At 39.1% G+C, this 22368-nt stretch overlaps 1 protein-coding gene across 1 annotated transcript in view; it reads left to right on the top strand.

The window, feature by feature from the left end:
- The window catches only part of GALNT18 (polypeptide N-acetylgalactosaminyltransferase 18), a 960883-nt gene that overhangs the window by 920357 nt on the left and 18158 nt on the right, over positions 1-22368 (top strand). The window lies entirely within an intron of this gene.

The following is a 22368-nucleotide window of genomic DNA, read 5'->3' as shown; positions in this document are numbered from 1 at the left end:
TGAGTTGTGAACAAACATATACTTCCTGTCAGTTTCAGAATCAGTGTAAACAGCTTTATAGCTTGGGATTGCAATAACAAATATTTAATTACACATAGTAAAACAACTTTACCGTATGTTTTTATTATTCACGTTGCCCCATTTTTATGTAATTTAAAGGGACAGTCAAAAATAAACTTTCATGATTCAGATAGGGAATGTAATTTTAAACAACGCTCCAGTTTACTTTTATCATCAATTTTGCTTTGTTCTTTTGGTATTCTTAGTTGAAAGTTAAACTTAGGTAGGTCATATGCTAATTTCTTAGACCTTGAAGCTAATTTTATACTATAAGTAAATTGAAATACTTTTTTAATATTGTATTCTCTGTCGGACTTACGAAATAGACATTTTGGGTTTTATGTACCTTTAAAGCATATGGTTTATTTTTACAAACACTATTTATTTATTTATTTATAATATATTTTACCAGGAAGGATACATTGAGATTTCTCTCGTTTTCAAGTATGTCCTGGGTCCACAAAACATTGCATTGATACTATAGGGTACAATAAAATACAAAAACAATAATAATACACAATATATGCAAACATTTAACATAGAGCAGGTATGAAATATTTAATCAACCATGACAGGAGCATTCTGTTTTGAGATATGCAAAGAGAGATCTCTTAAAGGATATTAGGCTTGGGGAAGGTTTGAAAGTGTGCGGGATGTCGTTCCATAATTGTGGCGCTCGGTAGGAAAAGGAGGATCGAGCTGCTTTCTTTTTGTATTGTGGCAAGCTAAATAATGTGCTGTTATTGGATCGGAGGTTATAGGAGGTGGGAATAGCAGGGGAGAGCATTCTGCTCAGGTAGGGTGGGAGCTTCCCAGAAAGGCTCTTAAAGACAAGGCAGGAAAGATGGAGGGTGCGTCTGGATTCCAGCGACAGCCAGTTTAGTTCTTTTAGCATGTCACAATGGTGGGTCCTGTAGTTACATTGTAGCACAAAGCGGCAGAGCGAGTTATATAACGTATTTAGTTTATTAAGGTGAGTTTGCGGAGCAGGTGCATATACTATGTCCCCATAATCCAAGATAGGCATCAGCATTTGCTGTACAATCTTTTCCTTTACTGTAGGGCTGAGGCAAGATTTGTTTCTGTACAGGGCACCTAGTTTTGGATAAAGTTTAGAGGCAATTTTTTCTATGTGGAGTCCAAAAGATAGATTGGGGTCTAACAACATACCTAAGTATTTAAAAGAGTGGACTGCGGTCAGCGTGAAATTCTATTTTGTTTTGATGCGAAGATGGGAATTTTGTAATTTATGTATTTTAGGTCCCGTTCCAAAGATCATTGTGACTGTTTTGTCAGTGTTTAGGAAGAGTTTGTTTTTTGAGATCCACTTTTCTACCTCTGTGAACTGGTCTTGGAGCACTGTTTCAAGCTGCAGCAGATCAGATTTGTTTGCATAGATTACCGTGTCGTCTGCGTACATGTGTACAGTTGAGGATTTGCAGACATTAGGCAAATCATTTATAAATAATGTGAATAGTAGGGGGCCGAGAATGGAACCTTGGGGAACACCACACGTGACTGGGAGAGGGAGGGAGTCACTGTTAGAGACAGAGACATATTGTGATCGATCCGATACATATGATTTAAACCAGGTTAACGGGTGATCAGCAATACCAGAGTTTTTTAGTTTGAGAAGCAGTAGGTCATGGTCCACTGTGTCAAAAGCCTTTGCAAAATCAAGGAAAATAGCTCCAGTTAGGTCTCCTTGTTCCATGGCAGTTTGGATGTCGTTGCAAACTTTTAGGAGGGCAGTTGTAGTGGAGTGATTTGGTCTGAAACCTGATTGATCAGGGGTCAGATAGTTAGAAAGTTGATAATACTCGCATAATTGCGTATGGACGCATTTTTCTAAGATTTTTGACAATACAGGGAGCAGTGATATAGGACGATAGTTAGAAACCAAGGTTAACTCCCCACTTTTATGAATAGGCACTACTCTTGCAGTTTTCCAGAGTTTGGGTATGTATCCAGACACCAAGGATTCGTTAATTAGGGTTGCAACAGGCTTAGCAATTGCCGGCGCACTGAGCTTCAACAGCATTGCTGGGATTTGATCAGGTCCTGACTGGTTTTTCATTTTTAGATTATCGAGGTGTTTCTTAATGACATTGAAGGGTACAGGTCTAAAATTGAACTTTTCTATATTGGGTCTTTGCTGTTTTAGTGGGGCCTGATCCACATTTGTAGCTTCAGGATGCGTGCCATTTATTAGTTTGTCAATCAGGGTGGTGGAGCATCCTACAAAATAATTGTTAAAGGCATTTGCTACTTCTAAGGGGAGTTGCAGGTTTTGGTTATCCATATTGACAGTGGAGGGTTGGGAGTGGATTGGTGGATTTTGTAAGTTATTTATGAGTTTCCAAAACTTTCTAGGGTTACATATATTATTGTTCAGATTTTCACAGAAATATTGCGCCTTAGCCAATTTTGTTTGTTTAGTACATATATTTCGCCAATTTCTATATACACAGTGATCATTCATAGAGCCAGTATGCTTGAACTTTGACCACAATGAATCCCGAAATTGGTACATTTGAATGAGGTCAGCTGTGATCCAATTCAAGTGTGCTCCTTTTACTCTCACCTTACGCAGCGGTGCATGTAAATTCCAAACTTGTAGGAGTTCAGACTGAAAGAATTCAACTGCAGAGTCTAGATCTGGGATTAGGTTTAATCTGTGCCAGGGGAGGTTCTTGATGTCATTTAGAAATGATTGAAGATTAAATTTTTTGAAGGACCTGGTGATTTTAACCTTGGGAGAGGATTTAGTTGCCTTTATTTTGCGCACGCAGTACACTAAGCAGTGGTCACTGAAATTGTTAGGGAGAACACCTGCCTCCTGGATTCGGTCGGGAGAAGTGGAGAGAATCCAGTCGAGCAGGGTATGATTATGGCTTTTGATGTTTATGCGAGTTGGGGAGGAGATTAATTGCGTTAGCTGCAAAGATTTAAACAGCGAGCGACAACTGTTATTTTTTGGATTCAGCCAATCGATGTTAAAATCTCCAAAAACCAAAATTTCTATCTATCTCCCTGTAACTACCTGATGCAGAGAGCAGTTTCAGCTGCAAATGTGGGTCTGTGAATGTTCCTTAGACTTGTTGTGAGTATACTTTAAGTCAGCTGGGGGGAAAGATAAATTAGTGTTATATTGGTCTGCAAAAAAGTTAAGGGAGGGTGCTAGGGGTCATACAGGCCAAAAAGAAAATAAAAACCAAGAAAAAAACACAGAGAAAGATCACAAATTAAAGAGATAAGAGAGGTATCCATTGAGGAAAATAAAACCATTTAACAAGCAAGATAAATGCCCCATCAGTGTGCTCCAGTATGCATTTTAAATACAGAATACAAATAATAGCAAATACATATTACAACATACACATTATTAGAAAACAGGGGTGAAATATAATAAGATGACTATCTCCCTGTAACTACCTGCTGCAGAGAGCAGTTTCAGCTGCAAATGTGGGTCTGTGAATGTTCCTTAGACTTGTTGTGAGTATACTTTAAGTCAGCTGATGCAGAGAGCAGTTTCAGCTGCAAATGTGGGTCTGTGAATGACACATATTTTAATATATTAAAATAAATGTTATACTTTCTATCAACCTGTAGTAGCCACAGCAACAGCAGAATACATTGATATATGGTACATTTCATATCCTCGTGGCTTGCTGTCGGCAGGGGAGACTATATGGGCATTGCAGGGCTGGGAGACACAAATGCCTAAGCACTTGCACCTAGTAGATCCACTCTATTGATGACAAAGAGCCACAGTTTATTTTTTAAATGTTTCAAATATACATTTCAGATAAATGAAGTTTTATGTGTCTTAAAGAGGCGGTAAAATGCATAAAGAAAATGATATATTTGAGATCATTTTATTATTGCACTGTTGCTTGCATTTACTGTATGTTAGTTAAAGTCTGCTCCAGAGCAGCAAAATCCTACTGGGAGCTAACTGAACACATCTGGTGAGTCAATGACAATAGACCAGCTAGTTCCCAGTAGTGCATTGCTGCTGCTAAGGATATGCATATATACTTTTCAACAAAAGATACCAAGAGAACAAATAACATTTGATAATAGAAGGGAATATAAACATGTCTGATAGTGACATGCTCTATCCAATCATGCAAGTCAGAAAAAAGGAAAGTCTGGTTGGAACAACTTACTTGTCTGTTGCCTACATATTAGCTGCAGCAAGAAGAAGGCACTTGTCATCTTTATGGAAGATGTGTTTTATTACTATCTTTTGTGTGCACAAACAGTGTAATAAAACATTTTTTAATCAATACCAAGTACGTATTTTATGGTTTTTGGGATAAAAATATAAGTTTCTGTTGAGCCTTAGTACATTTAAAAAAGAAGAAGAAATAAAAAGGAATTATTGTAGCTAAAACATAATTTCAGTTAGTATTTGGCTATTAATTTTCTTTTTTAATGAGTAATAGAAACAATAGACAGCACCTAAACAATACTGTTCAATACAAATATAATATATTTATTAAAACATATGTCAAAACAACGTAATTAAATACATAAAAACAAGGAAAAGGAAACTTGTATATCATTGAAGATCCACCAACATAGCTATTTTACTCTGTTGAGTCTCACCAGATTATATGACAAACACAACGCATTTCGAGGTTCCATTTCTTCATCAGGTCACTGGACTAAGTTAATTCTGTTAGCTGAGTTTAGATAAACCCCAGAACCAGGCCTTGTGGTTCACAAAGCCACTAGTAATCAATCTCCCATAAACAACATGAAAAACTAAACATATCAATCTGATTCCAGGGGATATCACATAGATCTTATACTAATAGATGATGTAACCAAATACTAATAAAATAATCTAAAAGATCATACAAATTAATCAAACAGAATGACACTGAGATTGACATATGGTTTAGCCATTAGTTTTATAACACACACACACACACATATATATATATATATATATATATATATATATATATATATATATATATATATATATATATATATATATATACAGGGAGTGCAGAATTATTAGGCAAATGAGTATTTTGACCACATCATCCTCTTTATGCATGTTGTCTTACTCCAAGCTGTATAGGCTCGAAAGCCTACTACCAATTAAGCATATTAGGTGATGTGCATCTCTGTAATGAGAAGGGGTGTGGTCTAATGACATCAACACCCTATATCAGGTGTGCATAATTATTAGGCAACTTCCTTTCCTTTGGCAAAATGGGTCAAAGGAAGGACTTGACAGGCTCAGAAAAGTCAAAAATAGTGAGATATCTTGCAGAGGGATGCAGCACTCTTAAAATTGCAAAGCTTCTGAAGCGTGATCATCGAACAAGCAAGCGTTTCATTCAAAATAGTCAACAGGGTCGCAAGAAGCGTGTGGAAAAACCAAGGCGCAAAATAACTGCCCATGAACTGAGAAAAGTCAAGCGTGCAGCTGCCAAGATGCCACTTGCCACCAGTTTGGCCATATTTCAGCACTGCAACATCACTGGAGTGCCCAAAAGCGCAAGGTGTGCAATACTCAGAGACATGGCCAAGGTAAGAAAGGCTGAAAGACGACCACCACTGAACAAGACACACAAGCTGAAACGTCAAGACTGGGCCAAGAAATATCTCAAGACTGATTTTTCTAAGGTTTTATGGACTGATGAAATGAGAGTGAGTCTTGATGGGCCAGATGGATGGGCCCGTGGCTGGATTGGTAAAGGGCAGAGAGCTCCAGTCCGACTCAGACGCCAGCAAGGTGGAGGTGGAGTACTGGTTTGGGCTGGTATCATCAAAGATGAGCTTGTGGGGCCTTTTCGGGTTGAGGATGGAGTCAAGCTCAACTCCCAGTCCTACTGCCAGTTTCTGGAAGACACCTTCTTCAAGCAGTGGTACAGGAAGAAGTCTGCATCCTTCAAGAAAAACATGATTTTCATGCAGGACAATGCTCCATCACACGCGTCCAAGTACTCCACAGCGTGGCTGGCAAGAAAGGGTATAAAAGAAGAATATCTAATGACATGGCCTCCTTGTTCACCTGATCTGAACCCCATTGAGAACCTGTGGTCCATCATCAAATGTGAGATTTACAAGGAGGGAAAACAGTACACCTCTCTGAACAGTGTCTGGGAGGCTGTGGTTGCTGCTGCACGCAATGTTGATGGTGAACAGATCAAAACACTGACAGAATCCATGGATGGCAGGCTTTTGAGTGTCCTTGCAAAGAAAGGTGGCTATATTGGTCACTGATTTGTTTTTGTTTTGTTTTTGAATGTCAGAAATGTATATTTGTGAATGTTGAGATGTTATATTGGTTTCACTGGTAAAAATAAATAATTGAAATGGGTATATATTTGTTTTTTGTTAAGTTGCCTAATAATTATGCACAGTAATAGTCACCTGCACACACAGATATCCCCCTAAAATAGCTAAAACTAAAAACAAACTAAAAACTACTTCCAAAAATATTCAGCTTTGTTATTAATGAGTTTTTTGGGTTCATTGAGAACATGGTTGTTGTTCAATAATAAAATTAATCCTCAAAAATACAACTTGCCTAATAATTCTGCACTCCCTGTATATATATATATATATATGTGTGTGTGTGTGTATATATATATATATGTGTGTGTGTGTGTATATATATATATAGTGTCCTTTTAATATGCGTTATATTTTGTGTTTAATTGAAATGAAGAAGTGCTTGCTGGGAGATGCAGTTGGTCTTGTCTGTTTGCTAAGCTGAAAATTGTAGCTGTCATTTATGCAGTATCTAGAAGCTTAAAGGGACACTAAACCCACATTTTTTCTTTCATGATTCCGATAGAGCAGGCAATTTTAAGCAACGTTCTATATTTACTCCTATTATCATTTTATCTTCGTTCTCTTGCTATCTTTATTTGAAAACTAAGGATGTGAAGCTTAGGAGCAGGCCCATTTGAGGTTCAGCACCTTGGCTAGCGCTTGTTTATTGGTGGCTACATTTAGCCACCAATCAGCAAGCATAACCCAGGTTCTAAATTGAAAATAGGCCAGCTCCTACGCTTTTCAGTCCTGATTTTCAAATAACGATAGCAAGAGAATAAAGAAATATTGATAATAGGAGTAAATTAGAAAGTTGCTTAAAATTGCCTGCTCTATACGAATCATGAAAGAAAAAAAATTAGGGTTTAGAGCTAATTTGGAATTTAACTTGGACTGAATTATTGAAACAACAATATGCTGTACATACAGTAGATTTCAATTCTAAACTTGTTCACCCCCCCTCCCCCTTTATATTCACTGTAGCCAAAATGTTACAATTGTCGTACTCGGGTGGCATCTGATAAATGAAGAAAGAACAGAACAGACATGCTGACTTTAATGATCATTTTGTGCTTACCCAGTGTGACACAAACAGTATTGTTTCTGAGCACATAATGTGATACAAAATATAAGTGCTCGCAGTGAGCTACAAAACGAATAGAACTAATAAAGCCTTGCCTTTAAAGGGGCAGCAAGGTGTTGGCGCATTTTATTATTGCAACATAGCTTACATATAGCTTTGCAGGAGTTAAAGGGACATCCCAGCCAAAATTAGAATCCACATAGATGCATTTAAGTTTTGAATAGAAGCATTTTTGTAATATACATGTTTTAGCAAAAGTGCTTCTAATAAAAGCTATAGCTGTTTGAAAAGAGTATTTAAGTATGCACCGTGCACCAGCATTTTAAACACAGCACTTGCTCAGAGAACCTAAGGTGCTTGTTCCATCTGGTAATGACTCAATTTGTTAATTGCTGACATGATATAACCCCCAAGACGCACTGGTGCTCTGAGCAGCTGCGATATTTAAAATGTTGGTGCACTGAGATTAGCTATGCTTTACGTGCACGTGCAGAGAAAAATGTTAACACCAATGATACATTTTCTCCAACATTGGTGTGTCCGGTCCACGGCGTCATCCTTACTTGTGGGATATTCTCTTCCCCAACAGGAAATGGCAAAGAGTCCCAGCAAAGCTGGTCACATGATCCCTCCTAGGCTCCGCCCACCCCAGTCATTCTCTTTGCCGTTGCACAGGCAACATCTCCACGGAGATGGTTAAGAGTTTTTTGGTGTTTAAATGTAGTTTTTATTCTTCTATCAAGTGTTTGTTATTTTAAAATAGTGCTGGTATGTACTATTTACTCTGAAACAGAAAAGGATGAAGATTTCTGTTTGTAAGAGGAAGATGATTTTAGCAGACAGTAACTAAAATCGATTGCTGTTTCCACATAGGACTGTTGAGATGAAGTAACTTCAGTTGGGGGAAACAGTTAGCAGACTTTTCTGCTTAAGGTATGACTAGCCATATTTCTAACAAGACTGTGTAATGCTGGAAGGTACATTTCCCCTCATGGGGACCGGTAAGCCATTTTCTTAGTCAAACAAACAGAATAAAGGGCTTAATATGGGCTAAAAAACTGGTAGACATTTTTATGGGCTAAATCGATTGCTTTATTTGGGCATATTATTCAGATTTAGACTAACAATTGGCATTTATAATCTTGGGGAACGCTTATAAAACGGCAGGCACTGTATTGTACACCTTTTTCAGTCAGGGGGCCTTTCTAGTTATAGACTGATCCTCATTTTCGCGCCATTAATGCGCAGTTGTTTTTTGAGAACAGGGCATGCAGATGCATGTGTGAGGGTCTAAAAATCTCTGAAAAAGCTTCTAGAAGGCGTCATTTGGTATCGTATTCCCCTCAGGGCTTGGTTGGGTCTTAGCAAAGACTATAGCTGGGACTGTATAGGGGTTAAATTTAAAAACGGCTCCGGTTCCGTTATTTTAAGGGTTAAAGCTCTGAAATTTGGTGTGCAATACTTTTAAGGCTTTAAGACGCTTTTCCTATACCCAAGCGGGTGGCGGACATAGTAAATAAGGAGTGGGAAAAGCCCGGCATACCTTTGGTTCCCCCCCCTATATTTAAGAAATTATTTCCTATGGTCGACCCCAGAAAGGACTTATGGCAGACAGTCCCCAAGGTCGAGGGGGCAGTTTCTACTCTAAACAAACGCACTACTATTCCTATCGAAGATAGATGTGCTTTCAAAGATCCTATGGATAAAAAATTAGAAGGTTTGCTTAAAAAGATTTTTGTACAGCAAGGCTACCTTCTACAACCAATTTCATGCATTGTTCCTGTCACTACGGCAGCGTGGTTCTGGTTCGAGGAACTAGAAAAGTCGCTCAGTAGAGAAACTCCATATGAGGAGGTTATGGACAGAGTTCACGCACTTAAATTGGCTAACTCTTTTATTTTAGATGCCGCTTTGCAATTAGCCAGATTAGCGGCGAAAAATTCAGGGTTTGCTATCGTGGCGCGCAGAGCGCTTTGGCTAAAGTCTTGGTCAGCGGATGTGTCATCCAAGACAAAATTGCTTAACATCCCTTTCAAAGGTAAAACTTTATTTGGACCAGAATTGAAAGAGATTATTTCAGACATCACTGGAGGAAAGGGCCACGCCCTTCCACAGGATAGGTCTTTTAAGGCTAAAAATAAGCCTAATTTTCGTCCCTTTCGCAGAAATGGACCAGCCTCTAATTCTGCATCCTCTAAGCAAGAGGGTAATGCCTCACAACCCAAACCAGCCTGGAAACCAATGCAAGGCTGGAACAAGGGTAAGCAGGCCAAGAAGCCTGCCACTGCTAACAAAACAGCATGAAGGAGTAGCCCCCGATCCGGGACCGGATCTGGTGGGGGGCAGACTCTCTCTCTTTGCTCAGGCTTGGGCAAGAGATGTTCAGGATCCTTGGGCGCTAGAAATAGTTTCTCAAGGTTATCTCCTGGAATTCAAGGAACTACCCCCAAGGGGAAGGTTCCACAAGTCTCACTTATCCTCAAACCAAATAAAGAGACAGGCATTCTTACATTGTGTAAAAGACCTGTTAAAGATGGGAGTGATACACCCAGTTCCAATAAAGGAACAAGGAATGGGATTTTATTCGAATCTGTTCGTAGTTCCCAAAAAAGAGGGAACGTTCAGACCAATTTTGGATTTGAAGATCCTAAACAAAATTCTCAGGGTACCATCGTTCAAAATGGAAACTATTCGAACGATTCTACCCACCATCCAGGAAAGTCAATTTATGACTACCGTGGATCTAAAGGATGCGTACCTACATATTCCTATCCACAAAGAACATCATCAGTTCCTAAGGTTCGCTTTTCTGGACAAACATTACCAGTTTGTGGCTCTCCCATTCGGATTAGCCACTGCTCCAAGGATTTTCACAAAGGTGCTAGGGTCCCTTCTAGCGGTTCTAAGACCAAGGGGCATTGCAGTAGTACCTTACTTGGACGACATTCTAATACAAGCGTCGTCTTTCAAAAGCAAAGGCTCATACGCACATCGTTCTAGCCTTTCTCACATCTCACGGATGGAAGGTGAACAAAGAAAAGAGTTCTCTGTCCCCGTCAACAAGAGTTCCCTTCTTGGGAACAATAATAGATTCCTTAGAAATGAGGATTTTTCTGACAGAGGTCAGAAAATCAAAACTTCTAAGCTCTTGTCAAGTGCTTCATTCTGTTCCTCGTCCTTCCATAGCGCAGTGCATGGAAGTAGTAGGATTGATGGTTGCAACAATGGACATAGTTCCTTTTGCACGAATTCATCTAAGACCATTACAACTGTGCATGCTCAAACAGTGGAATGGGGATTATACAGACTTGTCTCCAATGATTCAAGTAGATCAAAAGACCAGAGATTCACTCCGTTGGTGGCTGACCCTGGACCATCTGTCCCAGGGAATGAGCTTCCGCAGGCCAGAGTGGGTCATTGTCACGACCGACGCCAGTCTAGTGGGCTGGGGTGCGGTCTGGGAATCCCTGAAAGCTCAGGGTCTATGGTCTCGGGAAGAGTCTCTTCTCCAGATAAACATTCTGGAACTGAGAGCGATATTCAATGCTCTCAGAGCTTGGCCTCAACTAGCAAAGGCCAAATTCATAAGGTTCCAATCAGACAACATGACGACTGTTGCTTATATCAATCATCAGGGGGGAACAAAGAGTTCCCTGGCGATGAAAGAAGTGACCAAAATAATTCAATGGGCGGAGGATCACTCCTGCCACTTGTCTGCGATCCACATCCCAGGAGTGGAAAATTGGGAAGCGGATTTTCTGAGTCGTCAGACATTTCATCCGGGGGAGTGGGAACTCCATCCGGAAATCTTTGCCCAAATAACTCAATTATGGGGCATTCCAGACATGGATTTAATGGCGTCTCGTCAGAACTTCAAGGTTCCTTGCTACGGGTCCAGATCCAGGGATCCCAAGGCGACTCTAGTAGATGCACTAGTAGCACCTTGGATTTTCAACCTAGCTTACGTATTCCCACCGTTTCCTCTCATTCCCAGGCTGGTAGCCAGGATCAATCAGGAGAGGGCCTCAGTGATCTTGATAGCTCCTGCGTGGCCACGCAGGACTTGGTATGCAGACCTGGTGAATATGTCATCGGCTCCACCATGGAAGCTACCTTTGAGACAGGACCTTCTTGTTCAGGGTCCATTCGAACATCCAAATCTGGTCTCCCTCCAACTGACGGCTTGGAGATTGAACGCTTGATTCTATCAAAGCGTGGGTTTTCAGATTCTGTGATAGATACTCTGGTTCAGGCCAGAAAACCTGTAACTAGAAAAATTTACCATAAAATATGGAAAAAATATATCTGTTGGTGTGAATCCAAAGGATTCCCATGGAATAAGATAAAAATTCCTAAGATTCTCTCCTTTCTACAAGAAGGTTTGGAGAAAGGATTATCTGCAAGTTCTCTAAAGGGACAGATCTCTGCTTTATCTGTCTTACTACACAAAAGACTGGCAGCTGTGCCAGATGTTCAAGCATTTGTTCAGGCTCTGGTTAGGATCAAGCCTGTTTACAGACCTTTGACTCCTCCCTGGAGTCTAAATCTAGTTCTTTCAGTTCTTCAAGGGGTTCCGTTTGAACCTTTACATTCCATAGATATTAAGTTACTATCTTGGAAAGTTTTGTTTTTAGTTGCAATTTCTTCTGCTAGAAGAGTTTCAGAGTTATCTGCTCTGCAGTGTCCTCCGCCCTATCTGGTGTTCCATGCAGATAAGGTGGTTTTGCGTACTAAGCCTGGTTTTCTTCCTAAGGTTGTTTCTAACAAAAATATTAACCAGGAGATAGTTGTACCTTCTTTGTGTCCGAATCCAGTTTCAAAGAAGGAACGTTTGTTACACAATTTGGACGTTGTCCGTGCTCTAAAGTTCTATTTAGAGGCTACTAAAGATTTCAGACAAACATCCTCCTTGTTTGTTGTTTATTCTGGTAAAAGGAGAGGTCAAAAAGCGACTTCTACCTCTCTTTCCTTTTGGCTTAAAAGTATTATCCGATTGGCTTATGAGACTGCCAGACGGCAACCTCCTGAAAAAATTACAGCTCACTCCACTAGGGCTGTGGCTTCCACATGGGCCTTCAAGAACGATGCTTCTGTTGACCAGATATGTAAGGCAGCGACTTGGTCTTCACTGCACACTTTTGCCAAATTTTACAAATTTGATATTTTTGCTTCTTCGGAGGCTATTTTTGTGAGAAAGGTTTTGCAAGCTGTGGTGCCTTCCGTTTAGGTGACCTGATTTGCTCCCTCCCTTCATCCGTGTCCTAAAGCTTTGGTATTGGTTCCCACAAGTAAGGATGACGCCGTGGACCGGACACACCAATGTTGGAGAAAACAGAATTTATGCTTACCTGATAAATTACTTTCTCCAACGGTGTGTCCGGTCCACGGCCCGCCCTGGTTTTTTAATCAGGTCTGATTAATTATTTTCTCTAACTACAGTCACCACGGTACCATATGGTTTCTCCTATATATATTTCCTCCTGTCCGTCGGTCGAATGACTGGGGTGGGCGGAGCCTAGGAGGGATCATGTGACCAGCTTTGCTGGGACTCTTTGCCATTTCCTGTTGGGGAAGAGAATATCCCACAAGTAAGGATGACGCCGTGGACCGGACACACCGTTGGAGAAAGTAATTTATCAGGTAAGCATAAATTCTGTTTTACTAGAAGCATTTTTGCTAATACATATATATTGTAAATATGTTACTATTCAAAGATGTAATTTATCTATGTGCATTTACATTTTTACCGGAATGCCCCTTTAATCACATAGTTAAAGGGGCAGTAATCACCTTGAGATTTGTATATAAAATCTTTTGTTATGTGTAATGAAACAACTTTGCAATATAGTTTTATTTTGCCCCCTTTTCGTGTAATTTAGCTCGGAGAGTTTGAAATGCACCCTGCTGACTTTTCAAGGCTAATTCCGCTACATATATGTCCCTAATTGGATTTGTCAGAAAACAACTCAAAACTTATGCACTTTATAATAAATTTATGACTGTGGTTAGCCTTGTTGTCCGTAAACTAAAGCCCAGATTGGCTCCTCCATATAAGGCAAATGGTTGGTTGAGTTTGTCTATTAATAAATAATTGCAGTAAAAAGGATGTAAATTTGTTTTAAAAACATTAAGACTTGGCTGATAGGTTATTCTTTAGCAGCACAACAGAAAGGTCTTGTAATTACAAGGTGTTTACTACCCCTTTAATGTTACCTAGCTGAAGACAACTGATAAGCCAATGACAAAGCTTGTGTTTGTAACCACCAATCACTTAGGGGCCAATTCTATAACCTTTACAAGTCTAGATGTGGTTTTCCATGACAACACTCACAGGGGCAGCCCCTATGGAATTCTATAACTAACGGGGCAGTCCCTGCGAGTGGCGAACTGTCTCCCATACAAATAATCAGAGCTCTCTGCTAGGCACAAGGTCACAAGGGAGGGTACAGGGGTACAGAAGGGGAATCTGGTGTGTTTTAAAATGAGAATATTATGCTTAATACTAATCAAATGACGCTGTCTTCAGTGCACTGTACCTTAAATTTGCTGTAATTTTTGTACGCATAGGTTTTCCTTTCAGAATAATTAGTCTTTAAAGTATTTTGGTGAAAACTTGCCACATTTTAAGTTGCGAGAAACAATCAGTCAGAACTGTACGGCGGAAATGTTTATAGAATTATGCTGAGATTTGAGAGAAAATATCATATATACGCCCATGTTCAGTCCATATTAGGAAGAAAAGAACAATTACATTTCTTGCTTTTTTTGCACATCCAGTGCACTTACATAACGATTTATGATGTGCTTTATGATTTATTCCTGTGTAATTTACATAAACATTTTACATTTTTGATAAAATACGCTTTTTGGTGAACAATTTCGTTAAGATTTTTGATGCACCTCAAACAATACCATTTTTCCCTGCGTATTTTTGTGTGAATGGTGAAGTTATTTGCTTGGTATGATTTTTAAATTATGATTTTCATTGTGCACTTTAGTAATGTATGCATCTCCTTCCCAAATGAAAATGCAGTATACGCCCCTTAGCGAGTCACCCTGTTTTCTGGGTAAAAAGTGGCTTTATATAATTCCAACAGGGAAATAGGACGACAGAATCTCACCAGCCCACAGATGTTTTTAGAATCGGCCCTAACTTCCAGAAGTATATTATTGCTCCTGATACTACATAGGTGTGCTTACTTTACCTTGTACCTACTTACAGCAAAGGATTCCAAGAGAACAAAGTAAATTTGAGGATAGAAGTAAACTGAAAAATGTGTTAATGTCAGCAATTAAGAAATTGAGTCATTACCAGATGGTACAAGCACTTTAGGCTTTCTGAGCAGGTACTGTGTTTAAAATGCTGGTGCACGGCGCATACTTAAATACACGTTTGAAACAGCTATAGCTTTTATAAGAAGAATCTTTGCTAATACATGTTTATTACAAAAATGCTTCTATTCAAAACTGAAATACATCCATGTGGATTCCAATTTTGGCTGGAATGTCCGTTTAAAATTGCACACTCTGCCTGAATCATGATAGTTTAGTTTGATGATCTTGTCTTTTTTAACCATTTGAGTGCTAATCCATTTCCCACCTGGGTGCTAAGCTGGATTTGAGCTTTTTTTTTTTTTTTTTTAAATATATATATTTTTTACTTTTGTATTTTTTCCCCAGATCCCCAAGACTTATACCGTTGGAAAGGTTAGGCGATTACCTTTCCAACAGTGGGTCTTAGGGGTCTGTAGCTGCATAGATGTCTGAGATACATCCCCATTTCCCTATATTGTACATTGTAATTTTTAAATAAAGTTGCATGGTGACGTCATCACGTCATTGCGCGTGACGTCACCATGCGAAATGTGAAGCCCCGGCAATGGCTGTCACTATACAGGCCACATCGCCGGGGTGGGAGTCAGTGAGAGTCCTCAGATTGCGCTCAATTTGCGATGGCTCAGAGTCGTCAGTAGCACTCAAAGGGTTAAACACTATAATTATAAATTTAAAGGGAAGGCATTTTTTAAAAGCGTATCTTTGTAAAGTTAGAGAAGTTATTGCTGAGAATAACCTTAAACAAGCGAATGCCCCCTGCCTGAGTCTGTAATGGCCCTTAAGAGCCTGCCTGTGTTTTACGCTAATGGAAATTTATTTGTGCTGTGCAGAAGGCTTTTGCCTTATTTCTAACGAACAAATCGTCAATCTGAAATACAGAAGACTCATTACATTAGAGGCTCATTGCAGTGAGTAAGAACCCAATTTTCATTTTTAAATTACAGGAAAATAAAGGGACATTTTTCTTTCATGATTCAGATTGAGAATACAATTTAAAAAATAAGTTTCTAATTTACTTCTATTATCAAATTTGTGTAATTCTCATGTTGTTCTTTGTTGAAGAGATATCTAGATATGTAGCGTGCACATGACAGGAAATAGCACTGCCATCTAGTGCTCTTGGTAATGTATAACATAGTTGCAAAACTGCTTCCATGTAGTACTGCAGATTGCAGACACGTGCACACTCATGAACTTTCATCCCTGCTTTTCAACAAAGGATAAACTTGATAATAGAAGTAAATTAGACAGTTGTTTAAATTGTAAGTTCTATCTGAATCATGAAAGAAAAGTTTTATGTCTCTTTAAATAATTGCAAAGTTATTTCACTATGCATAATTAAATTATGGTTTTAATGCCCTTTCTAACATATAAACGAATAAAGAGAAAAAAATATTTATTTATAGAGCATTGAACAATCACTTTGTACAGATGAATGTCCAGAGAAGATGTTGTAGTATTACAATTGTTTTATTTCTATATTCTTTAAATTATTATTATACTTTATTTATAAAGCCCCAACATAATCCGCAGCGCTGCCCATCAGGGCAATTCCTATAAATAAAACAATGATATAAAACTTGTAAGAGACAGGACAAAATTTTACAAACACATACAGGAGGGATTAAGGGCCCTATTCTCATGGGAATTTACAATCTAGAAGGGTAGGAGGTTGAGAAACAGGAGTGAGGACTGCAAGATTGAGAAAGATGTTAAGATGAGGGACATGTTAGGTAAGTTAAATTAATGTATTATTGAGTCGGGAGGTAGGCTTCTCTGAAAAAGAAAGTCTTCAGGGAGCATTTAAAAGAAGAAAGATTAGGGCAAAGCCTGACAGCACGAGTGAGAGTGTTCCAGAGGGTAGGTGCTGCACGACAGAAGTTCTGCAGTCTAGCATGAGAAGAGGTAATAGTCGCGGATGCAAGGAGCAGGTCATTATTGGATCTTAGTGGGCAGGCTGGAGTATACTTGTTGATTAGAGAGGATAGGTAGTGGGGAGCGGCGTTGGAGAGAGCTTTGTATGAAAGGGTGATCATTTTTAATTTAATTCTGCTGTGAATGGAGAGCCAATAAAGGGACTTGCAGAAAGGTGCAGCAGATACAGAGTGACGGTAAAGGCGGATTAGCCTGGCAGAGGCATTTAGGATGGATTGAAGGGGGGAGAGGCGGAAAAGAGGAAGGCCAGTAAGTAGGTTATTGCAGTAGTCAAATCGGGAAATAACAAGGGAGTGGATTATTTTCTTTGTAGTGTTAGCTTTCAGAAATGGGCGAATCTTGGAAATATTGCGTAGGCTGTTGTGGCAGGATGAAGAAAGTGATTGGATGCTTCATAACTGCTGTTTCTGGCGAGCCTGAAATCGTCCCCATAGACTGAGATGGCCAATACCAGGGTCTCCTAAACATGCCTGTTCCATAGAAATGTAGCTTTTAATAATGTATGATATAGAGCCTGATGATCAAAACCTCGCCGACATGGAGAGAAATCTCGCCAAATCTTTGAGAGAGATAAACTATCAAGAAACAAAATTGCCTTTTTAAAAGTCTTTGAGGGACCTTGCAGTACTGAAAGACATATTAGTTTATCTTCCCAGAGCTCTATCTCTACCGCTTTTGGGATATTTTCTCAAGAGCCTAAATCCATAGATCTTCATGAGGTTGCCAATGGACATCTCATTCTGTTAGTGGCTGTTCCTTCAATTAACATCTATAGTGACATGACGCGCCCAAAACATGATACCTCAATCGGGAACCTATAGTAACATGGGACAATAATTACAGGTCCAACATGTAGGAAACAATACAAAATATTTGTAAGTTTAAAATATTTCCATGTCTCCTTTGTTAAGGTAAAGCAGTCTGACTTGACAGCACAAAATGTATCTTGAGGTTCTGGTTGTTTCCATTTTTGGGGGGTTCTATAGGTATGGACAGCATTTTTTACCTACTCCGCTACCCACCATGTGGAACTCATAAAGATACACAAGCTTTTTTTTATTGGCTGATTGGACTAATAATTCAAAAATCAACCAATAGAAATGCAAGGGCACCCCTAATAAAGGGGAACCTCACATTCAATCTTCAGTGTGCTGCGGAGACAGCATGAAAAGAGCGTTGAATGGAAGATCAGAAGAAACAAAGAAGCATCATATAGAAGATCTAAAGATGGATGGAAGAGAATAGCCCCAGATGAGCGCCTCCATGGATGAAGAAAGAAGAGGAGCACCTCCAGAGTTGCCCACCTAAGGAGCTGGATTCAAGTTGGATAGTACTAACTTTTGGGGTTTAGCGTTGGCATCTTTTTTTAGGATAGGGTTTTTTAAGGATAGTATTTACTTTGGGGGTTACTTTGGATTTAGTGAACAGGTATGATAGATACTCTTCAAAAGAGGAACTATCAAATATACCCCCGAGGATACTTTGGATTTACTAAAGGGTATTTTTTATGCAAAAGAGCTAATCACTTCAATTAGGGCACTGCCCCGACAAATGCCATTTTCAGCGCAATTTTTAAAGTAGGTTTTTGTGTTAGTATAGGGTTTTTTAGGGGTGTACTTTTTTAAAGGGGAGTTTAGTTTTAGGATAGGTTTACTGGTTGTTTTTTATGTTTGGTAATGTCTTTTTATTTTTTGTAATGGTAGTGTTTTTTATTTCGTGCAATTTAGGAAGTCTTAGGGGGTCTTGGGGGCTTAGCTGTTAGGGGTTAAGTATTGTAAGGTAAATTGCAGTGGGTATTAGTGTTTAGGGGGTTTGTTGTGAGGAGGGTTATGTTGGTTTAGGGGTTAATAGGTATGTTTATTAGTTTTGGTGATATATTTAAAAGGGATCCTTTACTTTACATTGTCAATGTAGGTGGCGATGGAGCTTGAAATATTTCAATAGCATCACCACCCATTGCAATGTACAGTAAAATGCCTCTCGGCAATGCTGCCTTTAAACACTGATCTCCGCTGCTTGGAATATTTCCCCATCTTTCTCAACATGGCGATGGATCCCATTTGAATATCTCGCCGCCCCATGGAACTTTTGATCATCAGGGCATAAGTGATGAGGGTGAATTTGGATGCTCATGGTTTGCTACTTATGTTGGAAGCATCTGGAATAAGTTTGTAAGGCTATCAATCTGTATTATGATGTGCATCAGAAATACTGTTACTTATAAAGTGAAAAAGTTTAGTGTAGTGTTATATGGCGATCCAGTTTATATATGGGCCTGTGACAATACTTCTATAACCCCTTAGCATTAGCTTAATTTTTCGTGTTTCATACTGTTCTGTATTCACTATACTGTCGCTGTCAGTGGCATTGCTGGGGTGCACTAGCCCCCCCCCCCCCCACTATAATGGCTTCCTCCCCCATGTGCCCCTCCAACTGTGGCTTCCTACCACCACTCTAAGTAGCCCCGCCCGCATGCCTAATCCCTCCAATGACACTTCTGGCAAAGCCCATGACACGCCCAGTCTCACTCTCCTGTGAAGGCCCCACCTACAAGTCATTGGTGGGCCTCTTAGAAATGCCCCTCCCCAAGATGAAATTTCTGGGGACACCACTGGTCGCCATGTTTAAATAAATTAGAAATACAAATACTATTTACAATAATTTATTTAAATTTAGCAGTAAAACAATGTTAATAATTAAAAAAAATAAAAATGTTTACTTAGATATTTAAAAAAAACCTCGAGCTAAACAGAATCAGAATTTAATTTAACTTTTCAGTTACTCGTGTTCTGGTCCTTTGTCTACAGTAGTGTTTAAATAATTTGCTGGCAAGTTAGCATGAACTTACTCATTACTCACACAGAGCAAGAAAAAAAGAATATAAGGTAATGAAGATTTCAGCGCAAATTGTGCAGTATCCTATTAAGCCGCATTACCTTATTAAGCAGCCATTGACCTTTATAGGTTCCTGTTTAATTAAATCACAGCTTTCAGTGAGCTTTTCAGATGGAGTAAGCTTGTTACAGAATAGAATGTACCTGCTCAGCAACTTCCAACTTCTCAATGATTTTGTAGAGGTGGGAATTTCATTATGTTAAGCAAAAGTGCAAGTCTTTTAACAGATTAATTTTAATACTGCAGATAGGCAAGTTACCTCACCTATGGCCTCCGTTTATGATTGTGTTAAAGGGATAGTTAACACCAAAAAAGTTATTGTTTTAAAAGATAGATACTCCCTTTATTTCCCATTCCCCAGTTTTGCATAACCAACACGGTTATAATACACTTTTTACCTCCGTGATTACCTTGTATCTAAGCCTCTGCAGACTACCCCCTTATTTCAGTTCTTTTGACAGACTTGCATTTAAGACAATCAGTGGTGACTCCTAGGTAACTCCACGGGCATGAGCACAATTTTATCTGTATGGCAGACATGCACTAACGCCCTCTAGTTGTGATAAACTGTCAAAATGCATTCAGATAAGAGGCGGCCTTCAAGGGTTAAGAAATTAGCATATGAGCCTACCTAGGTTTCGCTTTCAACTAAGAGAACAAAGCAAAATTAATGATAAAAGTAAATTGGAAAGTTGTTTAAAATGACATGTCCTATCTGAATCATGAAAGTTTAGTTTTTGACTAGACTGTCCCTTTAAATATGCATACACAGATATTAGTAAAAAGCTCAGATACAGGGAGTGCAGAATTATTAGGCAAATGAGTATTTTGACCACATCATCCTCTTTATGCATGTTGTCTTACTCCAAGCTGTATAGGCTCGAAAGCCTACTACCAATTAAGCATATTAGGTGATGTGCATCTCTGTAATGAGAAGGGGTGTGGTCTAATGACATCAACACCCTATATCAGGTGTGCATAATTATTAGGCAACTTCCTTTCCTTTGGCAAAATGGGTCAAAAGAAGGACTTGACAGGCTCAGAAAAGTCAAATATAGTGAGATATCTTGCAGAGGGATGCAGCACTCTTAAAATTGCAAAGCTTCTGAAGCGTGATCATCGAACAATCAAGCGTTTCATTCAAAATAGTCAACAGGGTCGCAAGAAGCGTGTGGAAAAACCAAGGCGCAAAATAACTGCCCATGAACTGAGAAAAGTCAAGCGTGCAGCTGCCAAGATGCCACTTGCCACTAGTTTGGCCATATTTCAGAGCTGCAACATCACTGGAGTGCCCAAAAGCACAAGGTGTGCAATACTCAGAGACATGGCCAAGGTAAGAAAGGCTGAAAGATGACCACCACTGAACAAGACACACAAGCTGAAACCTCAAGACTGGGCCAAGAAATATCTCAAGACTGATTTTTCTAAGGTTTTATGGACTGATGAAATGAGAGTGAGTCTTGATGGGCCAGATGATGGGCCCGTGGCTGGATTGGTAAAGGGCAGAGAGCTCCAGTCCGACTCAGACGCCAGCAAGGTGGAGGTGGAGTACTGGTTTGGGCTGGTATCATCAAAGATGAGCTTGTGGGGCCTTTTCGGGTTGAGGATGGAGTCAAGCTCAACTCCCAGTCCTACTGCCAGTTTCTGGAAGACACCTTCTTCAAGCAGTGGTACAGGAAGAAGTCTGCATCCTTCAAGAAAAACATGATTTTCATGCAGGACAATGCTCCATCACACGCGTCCAAGTACTCCACAGCATGGCTGGCAAGAAAGGGTATAAAAGAAGAAAATCTAATGACATGGCCTCCTTGTTCACCTGATCTGAACCCCATTGAGAACCTGTGGTCCATCATCAAATGTGAGATTTACAAGGAGGGAAAACAGTACACCTCTCTGAACAGTGTCTGGGAGGCTGTGGTTGCTGCTGCACGCAATGTTGATGGTGAACAGATCAAAACACTGACAGAATCCATGGATGGCAGGCTTTTGAGTGTCCTTGCAAAGAAAGGTGGCTATATTGGTCACTGATTTGTTTTTGTTTTGTTTTTGAATGTCAGAAATGTATATTTGTGAATGTTGAGATGTTATATTGGTTTCACTGGTAAAAATAAATAATTGAAATGGTTATATATTTGTCTTTTGTTAAGTTGCCTAATAATTATGCACAGTAATAGTCACCTGCACACACAGATATCCCCCTAAAATAGCTATAACTAAAAACAAACTAAAAACTACTTCCAAAACTATTCAGCTTTGATATTAATGAGTTTTTTGGGTTCATTGAGAACATGGTTGTTGTTCAATAATAAAATTAATCCTCAAAAATACAACTTGCCTAATAATTCTGCACTCCCTGTATAATAACTATAAACAAATCCTAGTATAATATTAAAGGGACATTCTAGTGTAAAAAATAAAATGCTTTATTCTGATCAAATATTTTATTTGGGGGATTAAATACTTAGTAAAAGTTTGTTCCTTAGCAAGGTATATGTGTGTATTGTCAACAAGATCAGAAAGGGGATTTTCTAGAAGTGCAACTTTGACAATGTTGTACATTTTGAAACAGTAGAAGAAGGGCATTTAAATAAAGTACAAAGCTCTAACAAAATAAAACCTTTATATTTTTATGACAGAAAGTCATTTTAAGCATGAGCCCTACAAATACTGAATACATTGCTGGACATAAGGAAGTTTTAAAAGGGATTATATAGTGTACTTTTTAAGGTCTTTGCACAGGTATATAATTATATATA

The sequence above is a fragment of the Bombina bombina genome, chromosome 7 (genome assembly GCF_027579735.1).
Source record: "Bombina bombina isolate aBomBom1 chromosome 7, aBomBom1.pri, whole genome shotgun sequence".
NCBI classification, from domain to species: Eukaryota; Metazoa; Chordata; class Amphibia; order Anura; family Bombinatoridae; genus Bombina; species Bombina bombina.
Note: the sequence above shows the minus strand (reverse complement) of the source record. Positions and strands in the feature narration are given on the sequence as shown.